The following is a 13,556-nucleotide window of genomic DNA, read 5'->3' as shown; positions in this document are numbered from 1 at the left end:
AGTCTCTGGGCTGGTTCAAGGTGGAGGCCCCAGTCTCTGGGCTGGTCAGCTGCCCTCAGAATACCCTGACCCCAGGCTTCTCAGAAGAGTCCCTCACAGCAGGGTTGGGAAAAAACAGAGGAAGGCACAAGGCTGGCCTGGGGATCTGGAGCCCTGGCCCACAGCTCTCTAGCCACTGCTGTCCAGCAGGCACCACAGCTCGGCCATCCCAGCCCACCCCCAGCTCATCTCTGCATCTACAGGGCTCACTGCCCCCTCCACCAGGGAAGGAGCCTAGGCCAGAGCTGGTACAGGGCTGCATCTCTCTGCCGGGGTCTCAGTCCTTCCCGGCCGGTGTCCGCTGCATGACCCCATAGCCCGCTCCCCTCTGGGCCTCCGTCCCCTGGCCAGGCAGCCCTGCCAGCACATGATCTAATCTCCCCAGGTCTCCCCTAAGCCTGTCAGACAAAAGCCAGGCCTCTCCTCAGGCTCCAGCTCGGCCCCCCCAGCCACATGGGACTGCACCTCCCTCGGCCAGCTGCCTGCCTCATCTTCACAGGGCCTCCAACTGCAGCCCGGGAAGCCCTCAGCTCCCCACACCTGGCTCCCATCACCCGCAGAGAGGCCAGCCTCCTGCTCTGCGGCCTCTGCCGGCCAGGGAGGGGGGACTCCTTGCTCTTGGGGTTCCTGCTAGCACCCATGCACACCAGCCATCTCCCAGTGGACAGCCAGCGTGGGCAGGTGGGGGTGTCCCTGCCTTGCCCGGGCAGCCCCTGGGAAAGCCCATGCAGGGTGAGCTGCTCCCACCTCGGGGTCTCTGTGGGCACAGGCCGGGTGTGCCTTGAAGTCTGCACATGCACATGGAGGGAAGTTCTGGAGCGTGTGTGGACAGGACGCTTGTGCCCAAGTGGGCATGTGGGCCTGGGTCCCCAGGCAGAGCCTCAGCTTCTTCTTGGGGCTGGCCCTGCTGCCTTGTGGTCTCTGAGTGGGACCAGGCTCAGTCTTGCTCCTCGGACCCCTCCATCAAGCCAAGAACCTCCAAAAGCACAAAGACAGGGGTGCAAACCCCCGGGGTACCCACCCAAGGCCACGGGGCCCCACGGGCAGAGCCACGTGAGCACGTGAAGCTGCTCCCGGCTCCCACCCAGCAGGGTGGACATGCACACACTGGCTCTCCTGTGCCCAGTGGGCACCCCACACGACCCTGGCACACACATGGACGTCCCCGAGCCTGTACACACAGGACGTAGCAGCAGGGCCTGGGAACGGCAGGTCCTGCCCCCTCCCAGGCTCCTTCTGGGGTGCCCCCACCTCACTATTGACTGTTTTCCTGCACATCACCCAGACAACAGTCAGCAGGGCCCGGGGGGAGGCCAAGGTGTGTTTTCTGGGAACATGGTGGCTCCAGAGCCAGGGCTCCTCCAAGGGGCACCCCCACTTAGCCCTCCTTGGACAGGGGCTTGGGGGACAGGGAAGGTGCAGGGAGAAGTCCCACCAGCCCCCACTCCTGACCCAGCAGCCAAGGACAAGGAGGCCTCTGGGCCCCTTTCCCTGCCTCCTCCCTTCCCGCCTGCCCCAGGATGTGAGTCATGCGGCCCCCTCCCCATGACCTCACCCCTGCTCTTCCACAGCTGGGCTCCGTTCTGGGAACTGAGAGGGGCCGCTCTCCTGGGGTGGGGTGGGGGCCTCTGGCCTGGGAAAGGCGCCCCCGGCCCGCGGCCCAGACCCTTGGCACGCTCTGCAGAGCTGTCAGGACTCTGGCCGCCCCGCCCGGGGCCAGGCCCCGCCAAGCGCAGCTGCGAGGGATTTGGTGTTCCTGAGCTGAATGCAATCAGCCATTTCCTGCGTCTGCTCTGGCTCCGGGGCCCAGGGCTCAGCCTGACAGGCCGGGGGCCCTGTTCCCCACGCCGGCACAGCCCGGTTCAGCCTGGGGCTCAGCCCTGTCCACGTGCACCGACTTGCACAGACCCCAGACCCTCTCCCCACTTTCAGTGGGGCTCCCTGAGCTCAGAGCTTCCCTGTGACCATGACCACCATCTGCAGCCCCCAACTCAGGACACCCATCTCTCTTCTTCCTCCACACTACCCCCAGTCCTGTCTCCCAGTCCCCACTGAGACGCCAAAAATGCCCCTCCCGGGCTGGACACTCCCAGCTGCCCACCCCCACCATCCCCCTCTGGATAGTTCCTGCAGGGGCAGCAAGACTCGGTACCCGTCCCACTTCTGCCCCCTGCAGGCTACTCCTGTGACTGCCCCATCCAGCCCAGCCTGAAGATCAGGCAGGGTTTCTCCCCATCCTGGGGAGGACGTGAGGGTTCAGCTGGGGGACTGGGACCAAAGCAAGAATGTCCAGGAACAACTTCTCCTCCAGGCTCCCCATACCCTCCTGACTCCAAGTCTCCTGGACAGTGGAGACCAGGAGGCTGGAGGTGACCAGGAGGCCTGGGAGCTGGCTGGTGGCCCCCAGGGGTAGGTGAGCCGGCTCCCTGCGACCACCAGAGTCTCTGTGGCCTTTTAAGAGCCCAGATGCCCCAGGATCTCCTACACTGTCCACCAGGATGGACATTTGCCCCCTGAGCCACTGCAGAGCCCTGGGGAGAAGGGACAGAACCCGGGGGCATGAGCCCTGGCTTCCAGAGGGTAGTGGGACAGCAGGCACCCTGCCCAGGATACTCACAAGAAGGCCCCCAGGCAGAGGTCAGGTCTGTCCTGGAAGCCTGGGGACAGAGTGGCCGAGCAGAACCTGCACCCGCACCTTGGGCCACATCAGCAGGCCCCTTGTCCCCAGGGAGCTGGCCTGGGTGTGGTTCTGCCTGGCTGTCACTCATCCTGGAGAGGCCACTGGAGGCAGATGTGCCGGGGGAGCCAGGAGCACAGCCCAGCCATCAGGAGGGCAGGCGGGCAGGAGGGCAGGGGGGCAGGAGGGCAGGTGTTCCCCGCTGGGGCTGGGAGAGGGCACCAGAACCTGGCTCCTCCGCCCCCAGACGCCTGGCCATCACCATCCAGGAGAGTGGCCATGACCCTGTCCCACTCTCTAGGGGAGGGAGGTGACCTTGAACTTAGGTCTGAAAGATGGGCAGGGGTCCTGGGACCAGAGAGAGGACCAGGGTGAGGGTAAAGTCAGGAAGGTGGCAGAGCTGGGGGGGCCCTCGGTGGCCCTGGCTGCCCCCTGGGCTGGATGGGGCGGGGCCAGTGCCATCAGTGGTGTTGGGAAGGGCCAGCAGGGTGGGGAGGGAGGAGGGATCCAGGCAGGAGGGATGTGGAGGGCTGTGCTGGACACGGGGAACAGGGACAGGGACTCCAGAGCTGGCCCGGCGTCCGTCTGTGGAGAGGCAGAACCAGGGGCATGGTCTGGGGAGACACGGAGTCCAGCCTGGGCGTGCACATGGGGAGTGTGGGGACCCCCGGGGACAGCCAGCACCCAGGCACAGCTGCAGGAGGCCCCACAGGCCCTGGGAGACGGGAACCTCTGGGAAGCACAGGGGTCCCCTACCCTCCTGGCCCAGGTATTACCCTCAGGGCTCCCCTGGTCAGCATGGCCACCCGGGACACTGCCTGGCCTCTGCTGGTTCTACTGTGGCCAGCGCCTGGTCCAGGCAGGAGTTAGAACCAGGAGCCAGCCTGACACTCAGTCTCCAACCTGGTGGCCTGCAGTCTCCTCCCTACGGGCCAGGAGGACGGCCCACGCAGAGCCCAGCCTGGCCACACACGTGGCCGGCTCTTCTGGTGACTTCAATAGGGTCCTTCCTGGAGGGGACCTCTCTGGAGGGCCGTGACACCCCGGGGTGGGGAAGGTCACAGAGTGCTGAGTGGCTCAGGGCTGTGGGAGTCATGGAAGTTTCTGGGCAGGGAGGGAAGAGGCTCAGCCGGGCAGAACCAGAACCAGAGCCAGCTGCCGGTCGGGCACGTGGCTGCCCTTGGCGTGGCAGGGACGGGTGCCTGAGGGAACCCAGCCAGGGCAGGTGGCCAGGGACAGGCCCAGGCTCACCCTCCCCAGCCTCCACTGCCCTCTGCAGAAGAAGGGAGACCACGGCCCTGCCCGGAGGGTGAGAGCGGGGACCCCTGAGCCCACGTTTCCCCTGGGCTGTCCTGCGCCCAGGAGCAGGCGGGGCCCAGCCGAGGCCTCCCAGGGCCCCTGCCCACCTCCCCCTTGCCTGGGCAGCAGATCGTATCTGGGAGCCTCCCTGGACGCCTGTCACAGAGGGTCCTGTACCTGAAGGGCACTGCTGCTGAGCGCCGGCCCCTCTCCCACCTCCACCGCCTGGTGGCCCCACAGTGCACCCGGCACCTCCTCTTTCCCCACTGTGGGGAGCCCGCTGCCTCCAGCCAGAACCCCCAAAGCCAAGGCGGCTCTGCTCCTGCCGGCCCCAGGGCCTGGAGCTCATGACCAGGGGCTGACCCAGGGAGGGGCCGCTGCTGCCAAGGTCCACCCACCTCCCTCCCCCCGGCTCTGCAGAGTGCTCCGCTCACTAGGGACCCCTCCAGCCAGCCCTGGCCTCCCCTCTGCCTGTGCCCCACGGGCCTCCCTTAGCGCCCCGGCCCTGGTGGCCCCAGCTAACAGTTGGCTCTCAGCTGCCGCGCAGGCCACCTGCAGGTCACCTCGAGAGGATGAGCCCGGCCTTGGGGTGTCTCCACTGGCCCTGGGGATGGGGACGGCAATGCCTCGCCGGCTGCCATCCCAGGGCCCAGCTCCCCACCCCCCGCCTGCCAACCTCCCGGGCACAGGGTGGTCAGTTCTTCCCTGGAGGGCAGGGCCCAAACACGGTGTCTGTCCCTGCTTACAGGCCTTGGCGGGGCGGGGAGACGCGGCTGCAGTCGGCCGCTCTTGCGAGGTTCATGGGGAGGCCAGGGCAGGAAGGCTCTAGGGGCAGGGTCCTCTTGTTGTCCTGCCCTGGGGGCTTGTGTGGGAGAGGCCACCCGCAAGAAGGGTGCAGCCACTGGACAATGGGCACAGGGGGACAGCCGCAGGGCTGCAGCTGAGGGCATCCGGGAGGGCCTGGGGCCAGGTGCAGCTGCACCCCAGAGCCCTTCCCACCCCACCCTGAGCGCGAGGGTCGTCGACAGGCATCTGTCCCCTGGGTCCCCACCTGCTGCATCCTGCTCCCACCACCCAATCCCACTCTTGCCCCCACCCTGCCTGGAGGGAGCTGCCTGCCTGGCCCCCCGCTGCCCACCACTACCCGGCCCCCGCTGCCCACCACTGCCCAGCCCCCCGCTGCCCACCACTGCCTGGCCCCCCGCTGCCCACCACTGCTCTGCCTTCTGCTCTGCAGGTGGGAAGAGTCCCTCCCTTGAGAGCTGCCCCCTGCCAGGTGCCTGGAACTGCAGCCCTGGCTCGTGGTGACCCCCTGGGGAGCCCAGCTGCTGGTGCTGGTCAGGTAGCTGCAGCCCAGGTCTCCCCATCACACCACCCAAGTCGCTGGGCGGACCCCAGCCCTGCCCACACACCCGTGGGGAAGGTAGCCGCGCCCCAGCAGACAGCTCGGATCTCAGGGGTCAGGCCCAGCACCTTCTCCGGAGCTAGGGCTGGGTTCCATGGAGCCCAGAGTCTTGCCCTAAAGACCCCTGAGACTGGGAATAGGGTGCCTCCTCCAGCTCCCCATCCCACATTTTCCTCAGAGATCAGGTCAGGGCCCATCCACCTCTGCCCTCAGTGTGGGGACCAGAACCCAGCTAGATGTCCTACTGACCAGCCAGTCACCTCCCTTGGTCTGGGTGCCCTACCTCTTGTGATGTGCTCCATGGTCAACTTGATGCTGACAGCCTCCTCGCCCCAGCACTGTGACTCTTCTAAGTCTCTGCCCGTGTCTGCTCAGTCAGGCCTGCCCCTGGGGACCTAGGGTCAGAGGTCAGGCCTCACCCTCCTGGCCTGTTGGATCCTGGTGTGGCTGTGGTCCCCACTGGTCCTGCGCCTGTCGGTCCTCCCTCCCGGCACTGTGCAGGCCTCTCTGTTCTTGGTGTCACTGATCACATGTTGCAGGGGCTCAGTGCCCAGCTCAGCATTCCCTGCAGGGGCGAGACGCGGCTGCGCCTGGGGAGTGTCTGCACCGTCCCCTCAGAGCCGCCTCCGGGGGACGGGGACGGGGTCCGGGCTGTGTCTCCTCTCCACACTGGACAGTGCTCCTGCGCAGGGCTCGCCAGGCGAGGCTTGGCACTCTCCCTGACAGGCCATGGTGGCTGGCCAGCTCTGGGCTCGGCCATGCCTCCTCTTCCCGCCCTGGCCGGCTGTGGCCTCGCTGCGGCTCTGCCCACAGACGCGGCCCAAGTGCGCCCTGTCCAAACGCGTCCGCGTCGTTCAACCTCGGCCGCCCCCTGGGCGGGAGCAGGCGCAGGGGCACCCTTCGGCCACGCAGCTGGCACTCCCCTGCCTGCGCCCGGCTGTGCCCCGAGTGCACCCCATCTTCCTGCCTCCCCGCGTCTCGCCCCGGGCTGTCCCCAGGTCTGCCTGTGGAGCCTGGGTGCCCGCCTGGCCCCTCGGCCTCTTCCAGATCCTGAGGGATGCTGAGCCCCTCAGGGGCCAGTCATTCCGTCCCTCTCCTGCGCACCCCCTGTCCTCCTGCCCCCAGGGTGCTGGGCAAGCTGCTCCGCTACCCCGAAGCTCTGCTTTCCAACCCCAAGGGCCAGCCTCAGCGGGCTGGGGAGACCCTCGTCCCTCTGGGTGTCACAGTGGCTGAGGTCCACTCTGGCCTTCAGATCCCAAGGCCCCAGCCACGGCTGAGGGCCAGACCGGCACTGCTGCCGTCCAGGGCCAAAGTGGGACCCCGCCCAGGACACCAGGGTCCTCGTGGCAACCCCTGCAGCCGTCCAGGCTCAGAGGGGCAGGAGCATGGGGTCAGTGAGCCCCTTGGCCCCAGCACAGTGCCCGGCAGAGGCTGCAGCAGGCAGAAAGAGCCTCCCTCCACCTCCAGGGAGAGGACCAGCAGCACCGGCGGCCGTCCCAGGACAGCGGTCACTTGTCCCTCCTCCGGTTCCTGGGTCCTCCCCTGGTCTCCTCCCTCTCCTCTCCCTCTGGTCCTCCGTCCCTGCCCCTAGGGCTTGCTCTGACTGTCCAGACCGCTCCCATCTTTCCCACCACCACCTGCACCCGGCGCCACCCTGCTCAGCCCCCTGGCCCCCAGTGCTTGTCCGCCAGGTGCAGGTGGCAGAGGAGGGACGTGACCCCCCTGCCTGGTCACAGGGTGCCAGTGCTCCTGCCGGCGCCCTCGTCTGGCCGCCAAGGCTTGCCCCTGCGCCTGCTCCTCCAAAGGCCCCCTGCCCTGCCCTCCCGCCAGGGTCTTGCCGGTGCCCTCCGGCCTGGCAGGACACGTCCCCCGGGGAGACCCTCAGGCTCCCAGGCCAGGCTCCCCCCACCCCCTCCCTGTGCCACCTCCTCACTTCCTCGCCTGTCCCAGGCAGCAGCCCCCCAGGGCCACACTCCTGCCCTGAGGGTGGCCGGGGGACACCCAGCCACCTGTACAGGGTCAAGACCAGGAGCTCCTGGGGCCAGGCCTGAAGACCCCTCTCCCTGCGCCTGCCCCCCGCAGGGCCACTGAGGGTTCTGACTCCCGCGGAGCGCCCACCTGTCGCCTGCCTGCCCACCTGCCCTCTGAAGGCCTCTGAGGTCAGCCCGGGCCACCATCCTCTGCTGAGCCGCTGAGTTCTGCACAGGTCCCTGGGGGCCGTGCCCCTCCAACCCCACGGAGGGTCCCAGAGGCCGCAGGGCCTCCCCGGGGCTCCGGCAGCCAAAAGCAGGCAGGTGAGTCCCAGAGGCCCGGGCGCCCCGGCTGCTCGCTGCCCGGGCTGCCCAGCTCTGATTTGCCGGCTGGGACCGGAGTCGGAATCGCAGCCCTCTGGGTTCTGGCCCTGACACCCTGCCCAGGGGCTGGGCCACTTGGTCCCTGTACCCCCTCCGGGCAGGACGGGCTCTGGCCAACAGACCACCCGGCCGCAGCCGGTGCCGCCCACCAGACGCCGGGCCCTGCCAGGGCGGGGGCTACCCCACCCTCGGGATCGCGGCCTTGGATGGGCCCGGCGGCCACGCCCCTTTGGACACTGTGGTTTGGAGGCTGCTTTCCCCACCCGGTGGGGGCCAGCCCAGCAGGCTGCCGGCCCTATCCCCTGCACGACTGGCCACACGGGTCCCCAGAGGCCCTCGGACCAGGGTGCCCAGAGCCCTGGGGAGATCCCTGGATGCAGAAGACCCTAGCATCTGTGGGTGGACATGTGCCCCAGACCCAGGGGACAGAGGGGCTCATGCCTCCAGGAGGCCAGGCTGGAAGGCGGCCAGGGGCAGGGGAGCCCGGGTGCCTGACAGGGGTATGGGCCACGGAGGGCCTGGCCCGGCCCCTCCCTCTGGGCCAGCTACAGCCTGCTCTAGGTCAGCCCGGCCCCTCACCACGCCAGCCCCCGAGGGCCGCAGGACCAGGGTGACTAAGGACCGCAGGTCTCTGACCACCCTGACACGATCCTGGCCTTGGGTGGGCCTGGAAGGGACGGGACTCCACCAGGGCCAGGTAGGAGGGTGCTGGGGTGTGGGCAGATTGCCCAAGCGGGACCCGACCCTCTCCGCTTGAAGCCTTGTGTGGGCTGAGGCCGGGACAGAAGTCTGGGTGGCCACAGGCCGCACAAGCCCCACTCACACCCTGACGTGGACAAGGACAGCAGGTGGGTCGGGAGGACACATGTTTCTGCTGACCCATGGCATCCTTTTTAATGAGCTTAAACTGAATTCAATTTACACCTGGGCCACGGCTGGTGCCCAGCAGAGCCCTCGAGATCTTGTCCTAGAGAAGACGGGCAAGGCCTGCCCCCAGGCCGGTGAGAGAGCTCGGGAGTCCCTGGGGAGGACCTGGGGTGACGAGGGTGTTTGTGGGCGGCAGGCTTCCTGGTCTCTGCTGGCTGTCCCTGGGCGAATCACTTAACCTCTCTGAGCCTGGTTTTTCATCTAACAGGGACGAGGCAGGGCCTGCCTGCCAGGGCTTGGGGAAGTAAAAACGGTCAGATGTGAACTCCGGCCATAGGTGGGGGGGAGGGCTCGCCGTCCTGGGTGGCAGCAGATGTGAGTGCCTGGGGGTGACCCTGGCCCTCCACAGGCTCAGGGTCCTCGAGGGTGGCGGGGGGCTGACACCCACTCCTCACTGCTGAAAGCTGTGTCCCAGCTCTCCCTGCGAGGCTCTCCCTGCTCCCCCAGAGCCCAGCTCCCAGGGGACAGTTCCTTCTCCCCTGCCCCTGCCTGCGGCTCCCAGGACCTGGCCTCAGGGCCCCTCCCACCGTCTTCTGCCGGGTCCGACCCTGCCAAGCTCCACGCCGGCATGCCCTCTGAACGCTCTTGGTCAGCGGGCAGCAGCCCAGCCCTGGTGTGGGGGCAGTGGCCTCAGTTTCCCTGGTGGTTCAGAGGTGCTGGGGACGGATGCCAGGCGCTTTCCAAGCCCCTGTCACAGCACTCTGGGGACCAGGCCGGCCCTGGGGACTGCGTTCCTGCTGGGTGGGCGGGGGGAGTCTGGACTGAGACCTGCAGCCCTGCCTCGGGGCCCTGGCAGGCTGGAGCCTCGTCTGGGGACAGGTGTGAAGAGCCAGCCAGCTCCCAGGCCCACTTGGACCGCACCACCCTCCGCCCCACACCTGGGCCTCTGCTCCGCCGCTGCACCACCGAGAGCCAGGACCCGACCCTCGGGCGGGCAGCGGGTGGCCGGGTGCCAGAGACCGGGTGCTCCGAGCGGGGAAGGGGGCCAGGGAGCGGATCTGCCTGGCTGGCCGAGGAGGACAGCCCCCACCCGCCTCAGGAGGACCACAGGGACTTCCTGGAGGAGCCGGCATGGCAGGGGGTCTGAAGAAGACCCCTGAGAAGGAGGAAGGACACTGCAGGCGGCCCAGAGGGTGGCAGTGAGCAGCTAGCCACCGAGAGTGGCAGCTCTGACCAGCCCCACAGGGCCGGGCAGGCCTCGCGCTCTGCCGCCAGCTCTGGCCACGACCCTCCGAGCAGCTGCTCCCAGGCCACACTTCACAGAGGACGAGACGCAGCCTGAGAGAGGGCTGTGCGCTGCCCCCGGCCTGGTGTCCATGGCCAGGGCTCCAAGGCCAGGTGCTCAAGGCACATGTGCCTCCCACGTGGGGCTGAAGAGCCAGGGTCAGCCAGTGTCGTGGCGGCCAGTCAAGTGAGGGTGACTGTCCCCCGGGGTCGGCAGGTCAGCGCGGGGCCTGGAGGCTGCTGCGGTCTGCACCCTGAGGGCAGGGGAAGGTCTGCGAAGGGTGCACAGGCCACCAGGGCCCAGCAAGAGATGACCTCGAGCAGCGTCGGCGGGCGGCACGTGCACTGGCCCTGCGGGGGGAGCTAGGCCCGGCCACCGGCCCCAGCCTGGGCGCCACGGCACAGGCACCTGCCCTGGCCAGGAGGGACCTACCTCAAGAGCGTCTCCAGGCCCCGCGTGCTAGAGTTCCTCCTGAGGAGCACCGAGTGGCTCATGCTGCCCCGGCCGCCAGGCCACCTGGCCTGACCCCGGCCCTGGGGACGCCGCCGCCTTCTTCAAAGGCCCCGTTCCCAGTGCTGGCGCCTGCGGCCTGCTGCTCGCTCTGCCTCCTGGTCTTCCTCCCCCTCCTTCTCCCTCTCCTCCCTCTCCTCTCCTCTCTCCCCTCTCTCTGCTCCCCCTGCCCCTCCTTCTCTCCCCTGTCCCTGTCCCTCTCTCTGCCTGTCCTGGTCCCTCTGGCCCGGGGCTGGGGGTCCTGGGCTGGCTCCCAGCTGTCGGCTGAGGCCCGTCCACTGTGCCTGGGTCCCTCCTCTGTGGGTCCCGCTCCCCTCTCCTCAGGAGGCTTCACAGCTGCTTCCCTTTTGTCCCCCAAGCCCCTTCTCCGCCCCCCTGGTCTCCTCCACCTCCACCTCCTCCTCCTTCCCAGACTAGTAAAAATGTCAGAGAGAACCCTCCCAGCCCCGCAGCAGGGGCTTAGCCGGACCTCGGCGGCCGCTGATGGGCAGCACTACTGCCCCCTCCCTCCCTTGGCCTCCTCCCTGGGCCTCTCCCCGGGCTCCCTGGGCAGCTGCCACTGTCCCCCACTCCTCTGCCCACCGCTCCCTCTGGGCGCCGGACACCCTGCCACCCCAGGTCTCCAGCCATCGCCTCTGCCCTAGCCCTGGCCTGGGCCTCCTGCTGCCCTCCTCTCCTGGCCTGGCGCTCTTGACCTGGCCTGGCCAGGCCTGGGCCCTGTCCGCCCCCCGCTGCCCCTCCTGCCCTTGCTCGCCCTCAGCCCCTCTCCTCTGGCTCTCCCTCTGGTGTCTCTGTCCCTATCTCAGTCTCCCTCCCTCCTTCCCTCCCCCACCCCTTCCTCTCCCCTCCCTTCCTCGCTCCCTCCCTCTCCCTCCCTCCTTCCTCCTCCCTCTGGGTCTCCATCTTCCCTTTGTTTATTCCCAGCTGTCTGCTTAGCCTCCCCACAGGGGCGGCCGGGCACCCCAGGAACCCTTCTTGGTCCCCAGGTGGGGAGGCCGCTGCTTTCCCCCAGGCCCCGGGACAGCCCTCGGGGCAGGGAGGTGCAAGAGGCAGAGACACCAGGCACACAGCGTCTCTGGAGTTAGGAGCCATCGTCCCCAGAAGTGGCCACGGGCACCGGTCAGTACCCTTGCCAGCCAGACCCCCCTCGTCCTGTCCTCTGGCCAAGACCCAGGGACAAGCCGCCCAGCCCTTTGTTTTTCTGGTTGGGCTTAGTCTCTGTGACTCACTCAGAGCACTGCAGGCTAGTGGCTGAATGGGGCCCGGACTCACATTCATAGGGAATCAGCTCCTGGCCCACATCTGGCTCGCCAACACGCACCACCACTGAGAGGCAGATGCCACTGTGCCCACGTCCTGGATGGGAAAACTGAGGCCCGGCCAGGAGCACCGGGTTCCGAGACCACAGAGCCAGGCCCGGCTGAGCCAGGGCCTCACCCATCTACCCACTGCTGGACGCCCCACGGCATCTACCCCCAGCTGCCCTCTGTCTCCATGGGCAGAGGACTGGCCTTCTCACATTCCCAGGTAGTGTGACCTCCCCAGTGGGCCAGACAGGCACCTGGGGACTATGGAATGGACCCATCCAAGAGACAAGGGTGCGCATACGGCAGTGAATCACCAGGGGAAAGCAGGCCTACCGCCCGCCACACCCACAGGCTGGGTCTCAGGGCCAGTCCCAGTGGTGAGACTCATCTCCTCTCCTCCCACCACCACACAGCAGGGACCAGGGAGTGTCTCCCGCACAACAGAGACAGCTGGCCCACTGCCCAACCCAGCACCCACAGAGCCACCAAGACCTCAGGATTCTGCTGGAATAAGAGGCAGATGGAGGAGGGCTGGGCCTCAGGTGGAGGCCACACTCAGCACCTCACACCAAGGAACCCGGAAGGTGGGCAAGACAGCCCACCTGCCCCTTGCCTCCTGTTCCCGTCCTGGGAGAGACACCCAGAATGAAAGGTGGCCAAGGCAATTTGGGTTCAAAAGAAGGAAGAATATTCCCACCGAGGAGAGGGCTGCCTCAGGAGGGTGGTCCACCTTCAGAAGTGTCAATGGTGCCGAGTGGCAAGAGCTGATCTTCAACATGGCAGCCCAGATAGGCAGCTTTGTGACTAGGATGTGTTGGGATGTGGTGCAGAATATTGACGTCAGCTTTGTGATGATTCATCTCTCCATCCACCCACCCGCCACCTTTTCCTCCATCCCTCTTTCCCTCTTCTTCCATCCGTTCTTTGTGCTGTCTGTCTTGCTATTTATCAGTTCATCAACTCATCAACATACCTATCCATTCACTTATCTACATAAACATGGTACATCCAGTCAATCACTTCAATCCTCCAGCCATCCAGCCTTCTCTACCCATGTCCATCTGTCTCTCTTTACATCTGTCCACTAAGCAGGCATCCATCCATCCCTCCACCCATCCACTCACCTACCCATCCACCCCATCCCTCCATCCATTCACCCACTCATCCACCCACCCATCCACCCATCTACCCCATCCATCCTCCCACCCACCCACCTACCATCCACCCCATCCATCCATCCATTCACCCACTCATCCACCCACCCATACACCCACCCAACCACCCATCTACCCCATCCATCCCTCTACCCACCCACCCACCTACCCATCCACCCCCCCACCTACCCATCCACCCCATCCATCCATCCATTCACCCTCCCATCCATCCACCCACTCATCCACCCACCCATCCATCTATTCATCCACCCATCCATTCACCCATCCATCCACCCACCCATCTACCCACCCACCCATCCATTCACTCACCCATCACCCACCCCCCCATCCACCCACCCATCCATTCACCCACCCATCCACCCACTCATCCATACATTTGCATATTTAAATGTCTCAATACAGGTAAAACACTCAGAAGCATTTTGCAAGCTGTCCATCCCTTTAGAACAGAACAACCACTCATCAGTGTTCATCACTAGTGTTTATATGTTCACCATGTCTGGCTAGCTAGGATTATCCTTTTAATACAAGCTTCTCTCTCCAAATGCTCCTCTGTCACTGTTGTCACTGGTCTGTCTAGAGGTTCTATTTCTCGAGGCAGGTTGTACATCACATCCATCTTTTCTTCCAGCTTCCCA

General features: G+C 66.4%; 1 protein-coding gene across 1 annotated transcript in view; it reads right to left on the bottom strand.

Annotated features, from left to right (window-relative positions):
* Lsp1 (lymphocyte specific protein 1) overlaps positions 1-13,556 on the bottom strand; it is a 36,203-nt gene that overhangs the window by 16,017 nt on the left and 6,630 nt on the right.

The sequence above is a fragment of the Urocitellus parryii genome, chromosome 4, assembly GCF_045843805.1.
Source record: "Urocitellus parryii isolate mUroPar1 chromosome 4, mUroPar1.hap1, whole genome shotgun sequence".
Classification (NCBI taxonomy): domain Eukaryota; kingdom Metazoa; phylum Chordata; class Mammalia; order Rodentia; family Sciuridae; genus Urocitellus; species Urocitellus parryii.
The sequence above is the reverse complement of the archived record's forward strand: the minus strand, read 5'-3'. Positions and strand labels throughout refer to the sequence as shown.